The sequence below is a fragment of the Dipodomys merriami genome, unplaced genomic scaffold, assembly GCF_024711535.1.
Source record: "Dipodomys merriami isolate MVZ:Mamm:240054 unplaced genomic scaffold, mDipMer1.0.p SCAF_815, whole genome shotgun sequence".
Taxonomy (NCBI): domain Eukaryota; kingdom Metazoa; phylum Chordata; class Mammalia; order Rodentia; family Heteromyidae; genus Dipodomys; species Dipodomys merriami.
In genome coordinates this window covers 207,076-213,075 of record NW_027206419.1, presented here as the reverse complement: position 1 = coordinate 213,075, position 6,000 = coordinate 207,076, and positions in this window count along the sequence as shown.

Sequence of the window (6,000 nt, the reverse complement as noted above, 5' to 3'; positions counted from 1 at the left end):
AATCTGCTTTCATTTTTAGATGAAAGGCTTGTAGGAAACTATGTTCATAATCTGTCTCCTCCTCCCACACCTCAATACATAAAACACTAATTTCACAACGCATTTATAAGCAACAATACTAAAACCAAACACTGGGAATGCTCACATGCAGAATGTTTAACAAAACCCAGAATATAACTCTGCTGTCTGAGGGAGGGGCTCTCTGTATAAATTAACATACAAACCCAAAAGAACAGCCAGGAGTATCGGATGGGAGTGTCCCTGGCTGCTACTCCAAGCATAGAAGGGCTTCTTGAGCATGCGTGGAGGAAAGTTTCCTTGCCAGCCTGAATACAAAAGTTGGCATCACCCCTCCTGGGCCTGTCTTTTTTTGTCTTCTCCCCACAGTGGAGCAGAATAGTCCCCTGCTCCATGAAGGATAAATATGAATACTGTACAAGCTGAACCACAGAGTGGCTTCTCTTCGGTCTGCACTCCTTCCTAGGTTGGCCACACGGTGTGTATGCTCCCAGGGGCTGATCCTCAGGACCCAAGCCCGTGGAGCAGGTGGGTGCTAGATGTGAGTTAGTGGCACTGTGTCATTCATTTAGCAGCCTCAGTGTTGCTTCCCTAGCCCAACAACAGGTACATCCTGATCTTCTCCCACAGTCCCAGGTGAGGTGCCCACAATGGCCCGAGCTGGGCAGGCTCCAACTGGGGTCCTACTTCACCAGAGGGACCAGCATGCCAGATGAAGTGGCTGCTGCCTGAATTACCTATTATTTTATGGAGCAGTTTTAAACAAAGTGATACACATTACTGTATGATATATAATGATATATCCTTGAGTCTCTAGTCTAAAATCATTAAACTTGATACTAACAAGAATGGATTTTATTGTTTGTATTTATAAGGCCATAATGGCAAATGGAAATAAAAGTACAACAAAACTCTTATCCAAAAAACACATGATTAAATCTCAGAATTTGAAAACAAATTGTTTGTAAGTAGTGCAAATAAAGTTATACTAGAATACTAAAGTAAACACAAAATATATTATATTAATTACATTCAAAGTAAAATAAGTAATTACAGACAGAATTCCTACCGGATAAAAAATATTACAGTGTTTTAACAGGTTGAAGTGATATAGGTTATATATTTTGTTTTTATAAAACTTATTTATATTTCCCAGTTCTGTTTATCTCAGTGAAGGAAAATGTTAGAAAGTAGAAATTATACGTGGCACCTCTTGCTTACAGTACAATGAAGGGGAGTAGCACTTTCTAATGAAGTCCTTGGATGAAACCCACATCCAGCCCATGTAGACCCATCAGATGTCCGTTTGGTGTCCCTGAGGGGGTCCAAGACACTACATTGGTGCTGCAGCAAGTGCAGCACTTGTTGCAGTAGGCTGTAGCCAACAAGGGTCCATCATTGATCAAACCAAGCAATCCAGACTCAGGTGCCGAAGCCATGGGGTTAGTCAGGGCAGACCCCAAGTCCTGCTTTCTACCTGTGCAGCCTACATTGCCAAGGCCAAATCCATTCCCCTGCTTTGGACACCATCGATGGTAGGGGGTGAGCCCGTTGCCTCCAAAAAGAGCATCCCCGGAATGGCACCCAGAGAAGGGCCCATGTGGACCAGAAGGACGACGGAGGAGGCTACACAGCAAAGCCAAAGGGGCTTCGTGCCCCCGGTGCTGCAGCTGATACTCTGCAAGTCCAGGTTCCTCTGGCAGTGATGGGCATATGCAAGGATGGCCCTGCACCCGAGCCCACAGGGACCAGAAAATGGAAGTCCACAGAGATGCTGAAGGGGATCCAGGTTGCTGAGCTTCTGCATCTTTCACAAGCCCACTGGCAGAGGGGCTAGCACATGGCTCCAGTCCACAGACGAACTTAAAGACTGATGAGGTGAACCAAGGTTGCGCTGCCTGGCCCCAAAGTGGCTAGCTGCACACCCAGCCTTCCTTCTCACATGGACTGTGCAGTGTACAAACATAGTGTCCCCCCACCCCACACCCATGGGTGTAGGGAGTGACCCCATAACAGTCTCCCTGGGATGGCACTAGCACCCAGGACCACTGAAGAGCAGTGCCAGCACAACTGGAGGAGAGGTCATCAGTGGACTCAATTCCAGCCCCATGGCTGCCAGCTCCTGGGTGAAATGGAAAAACTGAGACTGGGAAGTTAGGTGGGCATGGGGGGCGGGACTCATCTGACAATGCTGGGGAGTATGCACACACATATACTCACTGCACATCCCTGCAAGGGAAGGGGCCACACTTCTCAACGGGTGATCTGAGAAGGCACCTACAACAACAGAGACTACAGGAATGGATGCTCACATGGGGACTTGGAAAGGGCTCCAGGGCACAGCCTTGTAGCACTGAAAAACTGGCCAAAAAAAATGAAAAGACAAAAAATGAAAAGCATCCACTAAAACTTTCTTTTTTTAATTCAGGGAGGTTGCATTTAGTTCTTTCTCATGTTTGATTCATGAAAAAGAAATCCTGAAGTGTTCTGTAAAACACCAAACTCAGGATTTCATCTGAATTCCTCACTGAAGAATGAATAAAATAACTGAGCAACAGGTAACACACCTATTGTCACTGTGCTATCTCTCTCTGCAAAATGTTTTCCAACAATTCTTGTTGTTATATTGCATTTATCTTCCTCCTCCTGACTCCTCTCCTGATCCTCTTCCCAGGGTAATGTACCCCTCTTGCTTCTCTCCTCCCCTCTACTTTTTCCCTCTCCCCTCTTTTTCTTCCTCCATCTATGCCCTTCCTCCTTTCTTACCCCTTCCTCCTCCTTTCCTTTCCTCTTTCTCCTACACTTTCACTTTCTTCTACTTCTTTATTGTCCTGGGGGTTGGAATCACATTAAGCATATGCTCTGCTGCTCACTACAGGCCTCCAGTTGGGACTTCATTTCAATGACACTCTATCTTTACTGCAAATCCAGAAAAGACTTTTGATTCAGGATTTAATTCATTGTACATATTCTACATCATAAATCTGTGCTACTTCATACATTGTGGCTAATAAGTTTGATTATGTTTTGGGATTCAGTTAAACGCATTAGAAACAATGTGTTTGAAGGCAATCTAGTGTGATCCTGTTACTCCCACATTAATGAACTGGTTATTTTGTATCTAGTAAAAGTATTCCATATTGCTCCCAGTTTAATGAACTGTCACTTTGTGGTAGCACCCACAGTAACGCTAACCCAAGGATTGCTGGGGATCAGAAGATTAAGTCCTGACAGATAAATCCATGAAATATGTATCTCAAATTAACTATTAAAAAGCCAGAAGAAAACCTGTGGCTACGAGGTTTAGTGCCATACTTGCAGAGAATAAGCTGATGACAAGACCCAGGCCTGAGTTGAAGACCTGTGGTGGGTGCACACACATACACACACACACACACACACACACACACACACACACACACACACACACACACACACACACACACAAACAATTTCCCAGCTAGAGCTAGTAGAATGTCTGTTTTCCCAATAACATGTCTGAATTTTTATCCCATGTATTTAGATATTTTTGAAACCTTTGTCATCAACTTACCTAATTGTAATAAATGACACCCTGTTCACTATTCTTTAATCCTGGTTGGAAAATATTTTAAGACACATTTTCAGGTAGAAAATTGAATTTGTTTTCACAATCGTAACTGTCTTGGTTTGTAAGAATGAAAGAATTGTGCCTTTAATTAATTAGTTCATAAATTAGAAAGGTAACACTAACCCTAGAACCAATTGCATTTGGATTCTAAAAGCCACACAAATACATTAGATTTATTAATCCCTTCTTTGATTCAATCCATTTTTTATGAAATAGTTTGTAGTTTTGGCCAATATTTTGTTATTTTTCTAATCTTAACCCTAACTGGAACATTCAGGAAAAGCTGTGATAATGGAAGTACAATATATTTCTAATATCTTTTCCTGAATTCCTAGAACCTAAAATAAGTTCAGATTTACTAAACATTTATCCCATTCCTTTTTTTTTTCTTTTTGTTGTTAGTGGGGCATCATTTCTGGGCCTGGGTACTATCCCTGAGTTCTAGGCATGGGCACAATCCCTGAGTTCTTTAACTCAAGGTGTGCACTTTACCTCTTGAGCCACAGCACCACTTTCTTGTTTTCTGGTGGTTAATTGGAGATAAAATTGTCACAGACTTTCCTGCCTGGGATGGCTTTGAACTGTGTTCCTCAGAAATGAGCTTCCTAAGTAGCTAGGATAATAGGCGTAAGCCACGAGTTTAATCCATTTCTTTACTCTATCCTCAACGCCCTTTAACCAGAAACCAAATCCTAATCACAATCCGAGTTAACAACAAATGGTTAATGTAAGTAAAATTGTTTGGATTCTATTGAATCACTCATTTTTTTGCTTCTACTTCTTAGTGGAAAAGTAAATTTTACCCTAAAGCTTGTCCTTCCCTAATCCTAACAAGAACTAAAACAGTAACTCACAGTTTAAACCAAATTATATCTGAATGTTTGAAATTACACCCACATTGGTTTTCATTCATTCTAACTTTGATACCATTCATTCTTCTTAAAATATGTTGCAGTTTTACACAATATCTTACATCTTTTTTCTTATCCTAACCCCAGCTCTAACTGGAACACCTTGCCTAACCCTAAGCCTACATATAACTGAATCATAATGTTAATAGCAAGCCTCTATTTCACATTTATCATATCTCTTGCTCAGCGTGTAGGTCTAAATTTTACTTGCATTTTGAACCTAAATTTTTAAAGTTTTAAAGTGTTTTTCTATTTCATTTTCTATTTATATTTTCTACTTATATTTCTATGTCAGGTTTTATTTTTCATTAATTTTAAAATCTTATTTTATTGTAAAGAGGCTTACAAAGGGATTACAATTACATGTGTAAGGTAATTCGTTCTTTTCTTGTAGAGCATTGGAGTTGTCCCACTATCCTTTCCCTCTCCTACATCCCTCAGTCTTCTCTCTCAATGGTGTAAAGTTCATTCTCAACAGAGTGTGTTGTGAGTATCATTGTTTCAATGGGTCATCCTGTGTTGAACCTAAATTTTCTGTTACTCTAACCCTAATTGTAATTCTGTCTGGGATCCTAACCCTAACCAAAATAATAATGATAGCTCAATTCAGAAGTTAACTGAAAATAATCAAGGTTTTTTTCATCCTGTTAATCCACTGTAAACTTGAATTAACCTGCAGTTCACATTAAATTTTCCAAATTAGATTATATGTGCATATATAAAGATGTAATTTGATGTGAAAAACAGAAGAGCTTTGGAGAGAAGAATAATAAAACGGAAATAGAGGGAGTATAATCAAAAGTTTTAAATATATTATGGAAAGAGCATAATGAAAATGCCACTTCTGAAAATGAATAACCATTAACAAAATAACTAAAAATTAATAAATACATAACACTGACTTCCAGTGTTCTATTTTTTTTTTGGGGGGGGGGGGTTCGGTCGTAGGGTCTGAACTCTGGGCCCGGGCGCTGTCACTCAGCTCTTCAGCTCAAGGCCAGCACTCTACCACTTGAGCCACAGCACCAATTCCGGCTTTTTTTCTTTTTGCTTATGTGGTGCTGAGGAATCGAACCCAGTGCCTCAGGCATGCAAGGCAAGCTCTCTACTACTGAGCCACCTTCCCAGCCCCTTCCAGTGTTTTTAAGAGTGCCATTTGTCTTTTGAAAGAAATATATATGTTAGATAAACTTTGTTTACACATAATTTATATTGTTATTGGCTAATTATTTAATTTAATGAATAAAAATCAAATAAGATTCCATGACAGAAAATATAAACAATTACTTAGTAATTGCTTGAAAAAAGTTGTAGTAATGAGTTTTAGGAAACTAAATTTCTATTTCCCTACAAAGCAAAGATTTAGGGTTAGTAATCTAGTATTTCTAGTAAGTTAGGGAACATAATTGTCATGAAAAGCAATGAACTGTACATCTTTTGTCTTGCATGAGTGATATTTTA